Raw genomic sequence first — 16,972 nt, 5'->3', positions numbered from 1 at the left:
TTATTATCATTATTATTCAATAACTGTTAGTCAGCATAACTATTCAAACATATGAAATTCGGAACAGATAACGATAAAAAATGGTACACTCGAAATAGTATATTATGCAACAATCATGTAATGATGGTTATTAAGACACGAGCATTAACCGGGATACGAAACGAGCCGAAGGCGAGTTTTGTATGGTATATGCGAGTGTATTAATAACCATTACATGAGAGTTGCATACGCTATTTTTTCTAAACCCGATAAATAATGAAAAACTATAAATATTATATTTGTATTGAACACATTTACAGTAATTAACTCATATTTTTTTAAAAAAACACAAACTTAATGGTATTATCATGGATATATGAAAACTATAAAGATTCCAATTATATTTATATCGAATATAACAACTGTAATCAATCTGATCTTTTAAAAATATTGGAGTCGATGGTATTCCTTCTATATCGCTGTTTTCAGACATTTTGATAATATAGGTAGGTAATATGAAAACTGATTTTGACAAATAAAGCAATTAGTTACTTAGGTTAGAATCTAGGACAAACAAAGGAACAGGATTCTTGATTGAAAAATTGTGGGTTTCTATTGGTTGATAATCTGTATAGTTATGAAAAATCTGTATCATAATGGATATCATTATGAAACGGATTATGGTCATATAAGTGTATTGTTAGAGTACGGGTGTAGAAAAAACTAAATTATAAATCAATTTTCACAATTCCAGTAGTTGTTCAGAGCATTTTTGAAAGCATTAATTGATGAACCACGAGCTTAGCGCATATTTGTCTTTGGCAAACTGAGGATTGCTCTAATATATATTTTGTAAATTTTGGATAATATTTCAGGAGACATTTTGAAAAAAGTTATCATGTAAGATAGGCGGTTAACTTTTGTATAGTTTTCCAATGCGAGTTTTCCAGTTTAGATAAAGGCTTATCATAACATCGAGATCTTTTGAGTGCTTCATGGGTCTTAAAGAAACGCTCTTGATAAAATACTGCATTTTTGGGTTACCACAACGAAGATGGGAAACTTTCCCTCATTCAGATTCAGGAACCACTTTTGTCACCACATTTCTACTCGCTGAAGGTCACCGACCAGTATATTTCCTTTCAGGATTGGATTTGTATACCATTTTGTATCACATCATTAACGAACATATTGATAAACAGTGGGCCAATTACAGATCCCTGGTGAATACCACCTGCTGCTGAGGATCGTTTCTGTAGTTGGTCATCTATTCGAAAACGGCAAAACATATTAGATGAAAAATCTCGATCGCTTCGTAGCAGGGGGTCAGTAACACTAAACTGCTGTAGTTTATATAGTAGTCTTCCATGCAAGATCCTGTCGAATATGTTTTTGAAGTCAAGGTGGATAACATCGACATGATGAAACACGTCAAGCTCAAAAGACCAGTGGCTGACACAATGTAGTAAATTCAAAATGGTGGATCGACCGTAAAGAAACCCAGGTTGCTGGTTTTCGGGTACTCCAGTCTCTAAGAAAAAAATACTCAGTTCCTCGGTTGCTCTCATCTCCATGCCTTTGCAGAGAAGGCACGTCGAGATAATTTGACGATAGTTTAAAGGATCCAAACCGTCTTCATTTCTAAAGATAGGTATTATTACAACAAACACAATCTGAGAGGTTTCAGTACGTGCTGCGGTAGATTAATTGCTGTGATTTTTGTAAAGGTAATCAGCAAACTCCTGGTATGGTGTCTTGGCAATTGCTGCATAAATTGCTTTGGCGAAATTATCCAGCGTCTCAGTGGAGCCCTTGGCTGATGTATAGCAGTCTTCAATACCTTCCATCTGCAGTAGTTTCTTGGGAACCGAGGCAGAAACGATACTAGTTACACAAGGAGCTGGTATGGGACATACAGTTAGAGACCTGCATTTTCCGGTGACTTTGCAAGGCACTGTGTGGAATTAGCCGATTTTATTACTCCAGTAACCTTCACGGACTGGTAAAACAGAAAGCTTGGCTAAGATGATGACTCCACGGATAACAGTAGCAACTTCTCTGCTTCACTTCACTCCTAAACCGATGTGGCCTTTGCTATCACCGATAGCTACGAAAGCCTTGAAACGAGTACGTTGATCAGCACGAGTCTGTTTCTGAACTTCAAAAACTCATCATTCAGTTCTGACCCAATGAAGAAATCAATGATCTCATACTCCTTGATTGGCAAAGAAAACAGGTAGATCTCCTCCAAAGAGTGGATCCTACCATCTTTTACCAACCGTCCTAGATCAGTTACAGGCACCCATTTTTTTGGTCTTCCTAGACCAAAAAAATGGGCCCCCTCGGCCGCTTCCTCTACCACCACTACCGAATCCACCACGGAAACCGCCACGACCAAAGGCTGGAGCTGCGTCCGCCATTGTTTAATACTTCCTCCAACACTGTTGTCGAACGAAAGATAGGAAGCAATTATGATTCATTCAGGGAAGCATCAAGACGAGAGAGTGTTGAATGACGTCACCTCATGAAAGTAGTATTTTGGCCGTGGTCTATAGGTTTCATGCCTGACTTTTCGTCTACTACCGCGATAGACATTATCAAAGGCGATATGGTAACGGTCGCAGTGCCCCAATTGGTGCTAGAGTTGTTGTTCCCGTTGTTTCGAACGCAGCAAATATGATGCTGGTATTTGAATATGGATCCATATCGGTATTAGTGAGCATGGCTTGGTTTCTCTCAATCGGATTACCTGACTTTGTTTGTATACCTTTCGACCCAAAATTTAATTTACGATGGAAAGAGAAATCCAACGGACTCTAGCCCTTTTGAACTGGTTAGGTTAGGTCCAAAGTGAGTAGGTCTATTCGACCCTACATCGCAACCCGTAAGCCTTCAACGACACCTGGAGTTTGCCGAATCTTATTCAGGTGCGGATCGGTCTACATTAAAACCACAAAAAGGAATATAGGTACCCGCCTCTCTGAACACAAATGCTCTAAACAAAGAAGGCACCCATTAACTCATTCGGAAATACAGTATTATCTACTTGATGATACTCAAAATCGATATCCAAGAGTATGAAGAGAGGCAATAGAAATTCAAAAAGACAACTAGGTCAGGTTGTCCAATGAAGAGAGATCAAGACACGTTCACATCGAAATCCTCTTCACTTCCTGGCTCCTTGAACTCAGACGAGTTTTGCCATCAACCTTCTCTACCGTCGACGTAAATCTTGACGACAGAAAAGTCAACGATCAAGAATGGGATGGATTAAGTTGAGAAATCTACGTTAAGCACCTTGCAGACTTCTACCTAACTTTATACGATTTCATTACGGTCCTTATACATGTCGGGACTTTCATCTCGATGAGCAGGTCCATTTGCAGACAGAACTGATTGATAGCTCCATATCGTAACCTACCATGATAACTAGTGTGTAGCTTCAAATTGGGAGAGCCGTTTTCACTCCTTTCGAGGAGGAGACATGGCTCCTCAGCTAGAGGTGCAAGAGGCGTGAGAGATGTCATCTCACGATACGTGGCGGCTCCCGCTCTATGTCTGAAAGCTTCATTGGACTCGTTGCATTTTGGCACCAGGAGCTCCGGGAGCGAGAGATGTGAAGCTTCCCGTGTGAAAAAGGTCTAATGGTGGAGCAACAGGAACAACAAGTAGAGCATCAACTCGCGCACGGCGACAGCCTCCACATCGCCTGTAACAATGTCTACTGCAGTAATAGACTAGATGTCCGACATAAACGCCTGCAGACCCGGGAAATAGCTCTCACACGGCTCAAAATTAGTTTCTCTCAATTTGGCGAAGGCTTCTCAGATCCAGAGTAAACATTACAACCTGCGAAGACGTCAATAGACACCTCAGGTTGGCAATTATGGATAGAAAGCACTTGTTGTGCTCTCTGATTATCATAAAATTCATATGGAGGTATATCCAGTTATCGTCGAGCTAAAAACACACGTTGACATGCGCACAACGTGCGCATGTCAACGTGCGATAAACGTCATTCTCATGAGTAATGTCACATTTCCCAGTTGTTTGATACTCTTTTCACCGGTGACTACCCACGATATTTCGGTATAGACATGTAAAAATATCGCCAGTCCTTCCAAATTTCCTTTGCTTATTGTCTTGTTCATAAATTTCTTATTAACATGTAACACAAACAAATCTCCAGGAAAAAAGTTCCATTATTAATCATTCTCCATCATTCCCCATTCACTTCTGATCATTCTCAACCATTAACGTCAATCTCAAGTAATAATCCGATAGTAGATGCCTTTTAGCTCACAGGCTTTATCGAACGTCTAATCATATCAGTCTCTAGCAGTTTCAGTGTTTGGGCAAATAACTTTGATGGGTGTATTAAAGCACCTCCGACCGAACAGTTATGAAAAGTGAGTGAAGTTACTTGGGAACTTGGAAGTAATTCAGGATGAACAGAGTGAGGTGGAGTTAACATGTGTTGAGAAACAAGTGGAAGGTTTGTTCCTGGGTGGTTGACGACGCTCCTCGTTTGATGTCGAAAGTTTCAATTTCCATTAACTGAAGAGGTAAACACTGGATTGTCACAAATGTAAATGTTTGACTCAAAATTTACGAAGATACTCAATATTTTGTTTTCTCTAATGAAAACTTCATGATAAAATTCATTTTGATTTTCGCTATGGAATAGCTCCTCAAGAAGAAGATTTGAGGAAGCTATCAGGTGGACTGATACGTTTTTAGGCTAACACACAAATAGAGCTACTAGTGTTGAATCCATATGATTTTTAGTTGATCCTAACCTTCAAAAGACAAGTGTTCAAATTTCAGGGTTTGGTCCATGGTTTGCAGGGTAGAACATTTTGAGTGAAGCAACTTTTATCTGTTTGGAGAAATTATATAAAGAGGAATTTCGTGTGTTGATGGAGCATTGCTTTTTAGCGGAAAAAACCTGTTGGAGTCAAGACTTGGCCTGATGAACATTATTTGGACTTTGAACCAGAACAATCAACCATTGAAAAGTGGTTTGCTGAGTTTAAACGAGGTAAAAAGAGCACTGGAGACGATGAACGCAGTGGATGCTGCCCCAAAGAGGCTGTAACCGACGAAAACATAAAAAAAGTCCACGAAATAATTTTGGATGACCGCGAAGTGGAGTCAATCGAGACAGCTTAGGCTCCGAAGATATCAAAGGAACGTGTTGGACATAGGGTGCTTGAATATTGTGGTGTGCAAAAGCTCTATTCAAACATGGAACCGCGCGAGTTCACAATCGACCGAAAATAACAACCAATTTATCAGCTAAGGTTAGGTTAGGTCCAAAGTCAGTGGGTCTACTCGATCCTCCACGGCAACCCGCAGGGGTTTATTGTGGTTCTCACATATTCACACTCGACCAACTGAACCCAGCTTATTTACGAAGCCAATTAGTTTGTATGGTGAGTGGTCTTTCAGGTCAGTTGGTTAGAGTATGGCTCTGCCGAACACTAAAAACCTCATTCGGTCCCCAGCGGAGTAGGCACAAAGTATGTGCCCTGCTGCTTCATCATTTTCCAAACAGACGCGACACACACTGTCTTCCGACAATATGAGTATCTGCATATGATGATTCAATTGACAGTAACTTTCAAGAAGGCTTCAGACATCGTACTTCATCCCTACAACTGTTCGATATCAAGCTTCGAAGGGTGAATAAACGCCTTGGAGTAAGCAAATCCTGGAAGATTCTGCCAGAAGTCCATGAATCTTCTTGCCATCCAGGTATTCAATCTTTGTTTGGCAAAGATTGCAGCGATGCTAATGAGAGGTTGTGGTTCAATGAAGCTGCTTGCGCAGCATCCTTCTCTGCAAAGGAGTCAACAGCCTCATGGCTGTTTGCCTTCCAGGCCAGTATGGTCAAGAGTTCAGACCAGAAACAATATGTTAAGTCTTCCTATTGAGGAGAGTCTTTTTTGGCAATTTGCTACCAATTCAGACGTTGCTTGGTAGGAGCTAAGCATATTTACTCCAAATAAAAAAACTTCCATCTGATAACTTCAATACCAGAAATATAGGTTCATCAGGCCGGAATGCTTGAAAACTAAAAATACCCATCCGAACGAAATTATATCTAGTCAGTCTAAAATTTTGTGGATATTCGAATTCACAATTATGGCAAATGTAATCTGGCAAACGTAACGCTGTTCCTAGGCAGGTTGATATTTCTGTCCTGGGTCTACGACTAAAACCACCTGCACCGGAACCGAAGGGTGTTTCTGATCCATCTGTGAACCAACAACTATCTGCTCTCAATATTTCATTCTCCTGGAGGATCCAGTTTTCTCTACTCGGGAACAGTACTTAATAAGGCAGTTCGTAGTTGATAGTTGGAGGCATAAAGTCAGACGTCATTTCCAGAATGCTGAGACTTCCAGTGTCAACTAACAGTCTGTTGCACTTTGCATCAAATTGATTTGTGCAATTGGCAATGTGAACAAGTCCATATGCAGTCCATCTAACCTCTATCTTCAGAAAAATTTTGAGAGGAAATAGATCTAGAAGAATCTCCTGTCTGATGGCCAGACAAGCCCGTATCTGTGAGCCGTTTTCGGCCACCAGGCAATTGCAGCATAAGTGATCATTGGTCTGACAATCATCACCTAAACCTTAACCCCAAATTTCACCACAAATCCTCCGACATGTCCATAGGGACAGTCTGACTTTGTATAAAACATTTTCCAAGTGAGCCTTCCAGGTGAGTTTTTTATCAAGGACAATGGCAAGATATTTCACCTTCGTTCCAAATGGAATGACCTCACCATTGAGGGAAAGTGGAGTTAGATCGTCAAATTTTTTCGTCCTTGTTAAGGCAATTATCACAGTTTTGCTGGGGTTGACAGACATCTGCTCCTTCAGGCACCAACTGTGAACAACATCCATCTTGTTTTGGAGGATAATACAAGCTACCCTTCCCGACGTGGACCTTGCCAAGATGATCTGCATGAGCTTGCAGATCTATTTTTCTTCTGTCGAGAGCATCAACCAGCATGGCATAGATCCAGCCAGTTATGGTCGATCCTATACCTTTCCTAGCCAGAGATTATCCTATAGATTCAGGTAGTGCATTGTCAAATGCTCCTTCAATATCGAGTAAAACAGAAACCGTTCCTAAGGGATTGGGAAATTTTCTCTACAAGGTTGTTTAATGATGAATGACAGACTCAGTAACATTTCTCTTACGAAATATGACGTTGATTTCCCTATAAATATATTTTCAAGGAAAATAGCTTCTCGTATAATAATTTGTACGTGACATTCGCACTATTCGACTTACAGACATCTACTTCAGCACCCTAATTGAATTCGTTCTCAATCAGTGCCCAGATCTTTGAAATATAATTGCATTCGCCAAATGATTAGTCTGAAAACGATCTCTCTCTAATGGAGTCTGTCATTTCGAATAGGTAGGAAGTAAATCGCGGTAACATCAAAGAACCTCTAATGGAAACGCATATTATTCTCATTAATAATTGTTTGGTGCATGCTGTGATTAGCTAATTGAGGTTTACGGTGAAAAATAATCCTTGTAAGTGGATGTTAATACGAGTGGGAACTGACAAGTTTCCGACCTTACGAAGATATTTATTTTTCAACATAGTCTTCTTTCAACTCTACACACTCCTAGTGATGCTCCTCTCATCTCTGTAACCCGTCCAGATAGTACTCGGCGTTTTTTCTACTGAATAATGGTTCGCTAAGGTGGCTGCCACTTCATTTGACGCAAATCTCTGTCCTCGGAGCGCAATTTCCAAATGAAGGAACAAAAACTTGTCGCTTGTGGCTAGATCTGGTGGGTGAGGCGGATGGTCAAGCAGTTCAAACCGTGATTTGTGGATTCTCGTCATGACAACCGATGATGCGTGAAAAGAGGGGTTGTCTTAGTGAAACAAGTTTTTTTTTCTGCACATGTGGCCGTTTTCCAAAAAAAAAAGTTTGCTTTTGTTGGAGCCGGTTTCCCCTTTTGCAGTCCTCTGTTTGGACTGTATTTTTGTTTCGAGTGTATAATGGTGTATAAAAGTTTCAACTACTGTAATCAATCGGCGCCAAACCTCGGATTTATTGCGTACAAACCGCGCCTTTCATGACAACTTTCTCATGCCGAATGTTGATTCAATATGTGACAAACACGTTCTTTTGACACTCTCACTTCACTTCGGCGGTTGTCTAGCACCATTTGGTGAACTTTAGTGAACATTTTTAAGTCTGGAGATCTATCTGATATTCGGAATTATCGTCCTATCTCAATCATATCGAGCTTGGCTAAACATCTCAGAATTGTCATCTATAATCGCGTACATTCCTCAGTTCGTAATATCATATCTCCGCAACAACATGAATTTATGTCAAACAGATCCACCATAACAAATTTAACTGTATTGACCCAAAATGTTAGTGATGTCTTAGATAACCGTGGTCAAGTTGATGTGATATATAGTGATTTTGCTGAAGGATTTGATCGACTTGATCACATGATCCTTCTACAAAAACTCCACCGATTTGGTTTCCATAATTCAGCAGTACTTTTCATTAAATCCGCCTCACTTCAACACGTACAGTTTGCATCTTACAACGGCCATGATTCTTTTTATTACAATCCTTCATCTGGAGTAGGTATCTCAGGGTCGAATCTCGGACCACTACTATTCTTATTATTTTATCAATGACCTCAGTAATTATGTCGATTGTGATAAGTTATTTTTTGCAGATTATTTAAAAATATATCTACCTGTCGAAACTATCGAAGACTTTAATACATTGCAACGACAGTTTTAAAATATACAGCTTTGGTGTGAAGTTAACAAACTATATCTCAATGCATCCAAATGTAAAGTGTGTCTTATAGTAGAAAAACGTCAGTCATCGAGTATAATTATCGAGTAGATACCATTTCACTGTCACGAAATAACTCAATTGAAGATCTTAGTGTATATTTTGATCAAAATTTGTCTTTTTCCAACCACATATCTGCTCTAACTTCAAATATTATGGTATATATCCTGATAGATGTATTCCATATGAATCTTTCACCATAACATTCAATATTGAAAGTCTTAAATTATGCAGAAAACTTGCTAGAATAATTTTTTGTTTGAATTACTGTACAATAATGTGGATGCCATGGAGGTGTTATCTTTTATAAATTTTTATGTGCCTCATTTCAGAACTAGAAGTTCAAAAACTTTTTACAGCCGACTGACCAGAAACAATTTGTATAGTTCAAGTAAAAGATATAGTCCATTCCACCAAGGACTCTTCAATTGTTGCAGTTTTTAGACGTCCTGAACTTTCATCGTCTCTCAAGCTCTCACGGCCACGTTTAAATTCAGCTAAAATTTCACTGCGGTAAATGATGGTGCAAAGTCCCAATATACAGAATCCAACTCATCTTTGATTTGCGTAGGCGTAGTGCCCTTCAAAAACTGATATTTAAAGACAGTTCGATACTCGATTTTGTCTGAAAAATGGCTGAAACTTTGGTGAGTAACTGTCAAAAGATGAACAACGAAATTCACTAGCTGCTGCTATCTTCATGTTAAGGTCACATTCAATTCGTTTGAGTTTATTACATTTCTAGTTGGCGGATAGTCCGCAGGATTGCAAAGACGAAGGACATATGTAAATGTGTAGTAAAAGAGCGTTTGCCATAGCAGTAGATTGCTACAGAATAGTTATTAACCTCATTAACGCAGCATCCATCATGTACAATCTAGAAAACTCAGTACATCACATTGTAATATCACTTTCGCAGAAAACAAGAGCACACTCTCCTTTTTACAAGAGATATAACTGGTCCCGTCCTGTAACAACCAAGCCAAGTAATTTTTCAATTCGCAGTATGCCCAATCCTCCTCTCCCCCAAATAATCTTACGAGCCGACATCGAATACGGAATGCTACAATTTGATAAAAAATAATATAAATCCCAGAATGGGCCATGTTGGATTTTACCAACTTCTACAGCAATAAGAAGACTCTTTTCCATTAAACATCGATGCATCTGAAACGGAAAAGGGTGTGGGTGCAACTTTCAGCAGCTCTGACTTCAGCGGTTCAGGAACTGTAGTTTCTCAAAATATCATTCAGAGATAATCAGCATATGACAAAGAAAGTGGTAGATTTGAAAATATTCAATATGCACTCATCAAAAGCATATAACTTTCCAAAATAAGACATAGATTGCTCCATAATAGGCGTGCGACAGCTGGTTAACGGAAAAACATATTTTAAACAGATTTTTAAACAGATAACCAGCTTCGTCAACTACTGAGTGTTTCATAATCTTGAACAGTATGTCTAACGAAAAACCGTACAGATCAATTAGAATCATTAGTTCAATCCCTGAAGTGAGTAACTCAAAAACACAACACCCCGTATAAATTTTATACATGCACAGTCACTGAATCCATCGTACTGCACCGGATGAACGTCGAACCAATTATTTTTTCCAAATTGGCATAATTCCTGCGGATTAGTATTACGTTTTTACAGAAATAATTCATAATCCCATTTTCAGTAAATATTTTGCAACGCATGATTAACCTGCCATAACAAAATTGATGGAGGCGGGAGTTCATCAACGGCGTGTGACACGTATCTATATAGCCGGGAAAGCCGGGAAAGGGGAAATGCTATTGTTTTAATTTATTTTATCGATACAAAATGCAGGGGTTTGTATGGGATTGAATTTGACAGACACTTTGAATGAGAACTGAACAATGAGACAATCGTAACTGTTCGAGACGCTGCGCAATATATATTTTGATAGGTATATTGCTATGATAGCAAATAACATTGGATATCACAAAACTATTATACAAATGTCATACATACTAGTGTCAAATAAAAATGGCATATCTGCATCTTTATTGAGTAAACGTTTGCTTTTTGTCACTGCCAAAATAATTCACAAATAAACATGGAATATTACTTTTTGAAGCATTTATTTTCAAAATCATGAAACAATTTCATTTATTGGAATAATAATTGAGAGCGAAGTTTGAACAATTACCTTCAACATAAATTTAAGAAGATGTTTCATGTTGCCGATGATCAAAAACGTTAGAAATTCCTAACTTTTCTGATACCAGATACTTCAATTTGTTTGAGAGAAGATTGACAATTCAATATTTTATTATAAATCTCAATTTTGTTATTCCAACTATCTTCTATATATGCTTCTGCTACGGAGGCATATTTTTAGGGATGTAATGTTGCTCCCTGCATTAGCCAGAAGAGTTACAGAACTTTTCCTGGAAAAGTGACCTGTGTAGCTCTTATAACTGTCTTTTCCAAGCCAATTTGCAGTCCAGCTATTTTATTCATCCCCTGTTCACGAAAAGAAACTGTGAAATATCACTTCATTATGAATTAAATAAATTTTTCCTCAGACAACGGTTATATATATTATGCGGTGAAGTGTTGATAAGTCACTTGAGTCCTGGATACATTGCTGTCTTGGTTAGATCTGTCCTGCACTAACAAGGAGGAACACAAGAAAAATGGTGTGCATGTGATGGATAATTCGATCGACTCCAGCAGTAGGATGAACAAAAAGCAGCTACAAGGATTTTTTTTAATTCCATGTGTTCTGGCTAGGAAAAGGCCTGTATATTGAAGTTGTCACTTTCATTACCTAAATCATTCGAAATCTTTGAAAGAAGAAGAAATTATTAAGGTGAATATTGAAAATTCCTGAAACACCAGTTCCAAATTATTTGAATAAATAAAACAAGAGAGCAAATAATTGCAAAATAACCGAGAAGTGAAGAAATGAATACTTTCAAACAACAGAACGCTAGTTCATGAATAATACCAAATAATTGTGAATAGAAATGAAAATGAGTCGTATCTCACTCATATTAAGAATTACGCGATCGAGAAACATAATATGGCTTGTTGGATCCCAGGGAGCCATCGTCAATCACAACTTTCGTACAGGCACCAATTTCAGAACATCTTCAGGAATTTCCTGTATTGTTTGTGTCATCCTTAATGAAAAAGAATCATGAAACTGTTCACATAAATACTATCCATGATAAAAGAAGAATTTTTCACAATTTTCAGGTACAACATCGTATGTACCTAGCTCAATTGGTTGATAGTTGATGGGGTAGTTCAATTTTAAGCAAGTACTCGTTCCGACACCTATTGTGACCATTAAAACTAACCACCGACTTCCTAGAAAATGCTCATTCACGTTTTGGAGTAAACTAGTGTTGCGTTTCAACGATTAAGGTTATGGTAATTTTGTGTATCAATAAAAATTTCTGGTGACTGTTGCCTTCAGATATTTGAAAAAACTTAATGGTAAGTTTTTAAAAACTCAATGAAATCATTCAATACAGAATTTGGCGTAGTTTATGGAAATGGTTTTGGTTTTTCAGTTTTTTCACAAACATTCCCCTTTCAAAAATCTAATTTGCTCGTAATATTGTGTACCTACCAATTCCTAATTTGGGGTACCCCATATTAGAGGGCTGTGTTCTGTGACACGGTGAAAGAAGAACAATTAGATAACAACGAGCCAAAAGAAAAAATCCCTGAAAGACAAGTTACCCCTCCAGGACAGCATGCCGCTGAGAGACAGGTTACCCCTGAGAAACAGATTACCCCTGCAGACTTGATCCCTGTCCAATCGCTTCAAAAGTTATCATTAAAAAATAGAGTACAGAATGTGGAAAAGCTGCCGTTGTAACTAGCACCCCATACAGAGTGAAATTAGAAGCCAGCATAGAAAAAAGAATTTGAATTCGGGCATCATAAGAAAGATTAAAGATTCAAAACCAAGTCAGCAGAAAAAAATTAAACACACCTTAAAGAAAAAGAAACAGTCGAGTGCTAAAGGAAAAGCAAACAAACGCAAGTTGATATCCTGGAGTTTTTCTTCAGATTCGGCCCCTGAACCCGAGTATCAAGATTCAGATGACCAGCAGGTAGAAAACTTTGAAGAAGATGCCATTTGTATTTTTTGCGAAAATCCTTACTCCGAAGATGTCAGAGGCGAAGAATGGGTAATGTGTCAAAGCTGCTTCGAATGGACTCATGTTGAATGTGCTGATTGTGAAAGAAATCCGTATATTTGTGACATTTCCAAATAATTTGTTGTATATTCTTCCTAGATGAGCATTTTTTATGTTCATGAGGGACGAAACTTTTCATTAGATATACTTTTTGCATTTCCATAAATGAATATTTCTCAAAAAAAAAACAAAATAGTTTAACTTATTTTCAAATTTTATATATTAAATTGGGTACCCCAACATAGTGTACCCCATATTAGGATATCATATGACCTTAAAATGGAGTAGTGCACTTTTTAAATTCTGCATACTTTCATCTGCTTTTTTGAAAACACGTTTCTTTTTATTAAATGCTCAATAGTATATCCAACTAAACGTGAAATATGGAAATAATGCTTAAAACTACCTCTTTTTTTATTATGGTGTTTTGAAAAAAACTACCCCATATTAGGATACTTTCCTCTTCCCTTGTCTATGTTAGACTTGTTGTTCTTTATGCGTCTACCCAATAAGTTACCAGTCTCATATGCTTCGTTGCCATTTGGTTCAGTCAGTAGTTTTTTTATTTTATCTGATGTTCTGTATCTGTATCTGTATCTGATGTTGCTCCGATATATGTGTGTGCCTTAAAGGTGCCTGTATATTCTTTTTTGTGAAAGTGAAGATACGTTGTTCCACTGGACTGAATGAAATGAAATATATTTCTACTAACAAATTGGTTACGTCAAACTTCAGTAGTTTCGGGAATGCAACCTCAGCAACAAAACTATACGTTCGAAATCCTCTTCAACTCGTGCAGTTGCAAATCCTATACGCAGATTTATGAAATTCAATTAAACGACTCAAAAACTGAATGGCAACAAAATCCCCAGTAACACCGTTAGGGCTTCCACATCGTAATTCTTCTTCTGCATCTCGAATTCCTGCTAACCCCCATTCTCTGCCGGTTGTCGATTCAAATCAAATGTCATAAGGGGATTCAATCCGAATTTATGATGGATTCCATATCCATTTGTTCCATACGGAGCCCTGCTCACGAAAGACAACCACCTACGTTTTATGCTATCAATCACGGTCTACATTTAAATCAATAAGCAATCTGCGTCGGCCCACTACCTGTTAGGTAATAGATGAAGCCGATATAAAGGCTCCCTTGTTGGTGGGAGCTTGTCGCTCGAGAACTTCGATATTTCAATCACGCTTTTCTACAGTGGAGCAAAGCACAGTTCCATTTTTCATCACTCCCAATTAATTCCAGGCTATTGATGAAGTTATTGATGTGTTGGCTTTCAAGGTCTGTGTCTATGGAATTATTGCTGTTTTGGGTGGACTGGCAATGAGTTGTCTATGTCCCTCTCCTGGTGCTCCGCAGGGTTCGATTCTTGGCCTCCTTCCGTTTTCTCTATACACATCGGATTTTGACTAGTGGTACCAGAGGGAACACCAAGAAGGTTGAAGAAGCCGTGCAACGACAGTTATATCGTAGAATTTGATTAGTTACTTCTTTTTAAATGATATATCTTTCTATATTCAGCTTCAGAAAAAAATGTATTGAAATCGTACGATTTGTACAAAACGGAATTAAATTAAGTCAAATTAAAGGTAAATCCGTATGATTTCACCTGATAGAGTTTAAAATAAATGTATTCATATACAAAACGATACAATGTATACACTCCTGAAAATATAACCCTTTCAAATCAATGTATACATCTTTATACAATAATAATCTTGCTTCTTTCAAAGTGGGGTAGAATACACCTGGACATATGTCGCCTGTTTTGTGCTTTTTCTACCTCACTTGAAGAAGTATTCAACTTCTGTAATAGTAATGATAATAATAATAATAAGATCATTTATTATGCATAAAAATACATTTATACATAAGGAATACATAAGGAAAAGGGTTAGCCAAAAGCTATCTTCCACTCCTCCCAAAAATTATACAGTGAGTATAAGAAAATAATTATAAACATACTTATCTACTATCATAGCAATGATAGAGAAGAGAAAAAAATAATATATCATGTAGTTGCTGATAACTCTTAATATTCTTAACATTATTTTGGTCAATTTAACAATTTCATTGCACTGCCATACATTGAATTCTGAATTTTTTAAATTAGCAATAAGCAGTAAGCATTTGTGATTTTATTTATTTCTTAAATTGATGAACATTATGATTTAAAAGGGGTAAGATTTCATTCAGATAAGAAGGGGCTACATAAGAAAAACATCCTTGAAGTTTGGAAGTACGGTGCTTAGCTGTGTTGGATGAGTTAATTCTCAAATTGACCATATGTATGTCAGAATGCCTGCTTAATGAACTATATAAATAACTAGGTGTTTTAGTTTGAAGCAACTTAAACAAAAACATTTTTATCAAATATTGTACTTCACATTCAGCTCCTTCATTTTTAACAAAAATGGGGTGACATGTTCACCATATGGTGAATAAGAGTTTTAACTAACCTGAGTTTCATTTCTTCTGATAACTGATACTTGAATTTATATAGCGATTTGAGTTTGAAGAATGATACTTTGAAAATGTTTGTCACATGTTCATGGAAAGACAAAGAGCTATCTATGATGACGCCAAGATTTTTAGCACTGTCTACCCAGTCAATGTCTGCGTTATCGAAAGTGAGTCTAAAGTTACACTTAGTTTCTACTATTTGTCTTTGAGACCCTATGCATAAGGCCAAAGTTTTATTTGGATTGATTTTCAGTCTATGATTCTCCGAGTATAGGAATGTTTTGTGCAAATCTGTGTTCATATTGGCGACGCAATATTCTGTATCGGTGTTATGAGAAGACAAATATAACTGTATATCATCTGCGTATAGATATACTTGACAATGTGATAAGAAAGTTGGGTAATCAAAAATAAACACTGAAAACATCAAGGGTCCTGAAATACTTCCCTGCGGTACACCTGAGATTGTTTCTTTTAGGGATGACCATCAGTAATCATCCAGTTTGGCCCTCTGTGATCGACCAGTGAGGTAGCTGGTCATCCATTTAAGAGAAATGTCATTGAATCCTATGAACTCGAGCTTGATGAGTAAATCGAAATTAACTAAATCGAAAGCTTTACTTTGATCAAGCAGTACAGAAATGGTGACTTTTGATTGATCTCTGAATCTCGCAAGGTCGTCGATTACTTTTAAGAGGGCAGTCTGTGTTTCGTGTTTTTTTGCGAAACCCAGACTGCTCGTACTGAAGTATTCGATTTTTTTCAAGAAAAGCTCTTATTTGATGGAAATAATTTTTCTCGAATATTTAGGAGAATGAGGGCTGAATACTGATAGGGCGTAGGTCACTGAACGTGGTAGATACATTCTTTTTCGGAATTGAAATTATATTAGCAAACTTCCAAACATCTGGAAAAATACCCTGTCTGAAGGACTCGTTCAAAATATGTTTAACTTCATCAATACAGTGTGGTATCACTGAAGAAATCATCTTGATATTTATATTGCCGATCCCTAATGCATTAGATTTTATTTCTCTGATAGTCTCCTCTCCTCTCCTCTCCTCTCCTCTCCTCTCCTCTCCTCTCCTCTCCTCTCCTCTCCTCTCCTCTCCTCTCCTCTCCTCTCCTCTCCTCTCCTCTCCTCTCCTCTCCTCTCCTCTCCTCTCCTCTCCTCTCCTCTCCTCTCCTCTCCTCTCCTCTCCTCTCCTCTCCTCTCCTCTCCTCTCCTCTCCTCTCCTCTCCTCTCCTCTCCTCTCCTCTCCTCTCCTCTCCTCTCCTCTCCTCTCCTCTCCTCTCCTCTCCTCTCCTCTCCTCTCCTCTCCTCTCCTCTCCTCTCCTCTCCTCTCCTCTCCTCTCCTCTCCTCTCCTCTCCTCTCCTCTCCTCTCCTCTCCTCTCCTCTCCTCTCCTCTCCTCTCCTCTCCTCTCCTCTCCTCTCCTCTCTCCTCTCCTCTCCTCTCCTCTC

At 38.1% G+C, this 16,972-nt stretch overlaps 1 pseudogene; it reads right to left on the bottom strand.

Annotated features, from left to right (window-relative positions):
- Window positions 1–1,682: 1,682 nt before the first annotated feature.
- LOC141486629 (small ribosomal subunit protein uS5-like) lies at window positions 1,683–2,531 on the bottom strand (annotated as a pseudogene).
- Between the last annotated feature and the right edge of the window lie 14,441 nt (window positions 2,532–16,972).

The sequence above is a fragment of the Leptinotarsa decemlineata genome, unplaced genomic scaffold (genome assembly GCF_025532065.1).
Source record: "Leptinotarsa decemlineata unplaced genomic scaffold, Ldec_3_MD MMD2_tig00026361_RagTag_RagTag, whole genome shotgun sequence".
In the NCBI taxonomy this organism is placed as follows: Eukaryota; Metazoa; Arthropoda; class Insecta; order Coleoptera; family Chrysomelidae; genus Leptinotarsa; species Leptinotarsa decemlineata.
Note: the sequence above shows the minus strand (reverse complement) of the source record. Positions and strands in the feature narration are given on the sequence as shown.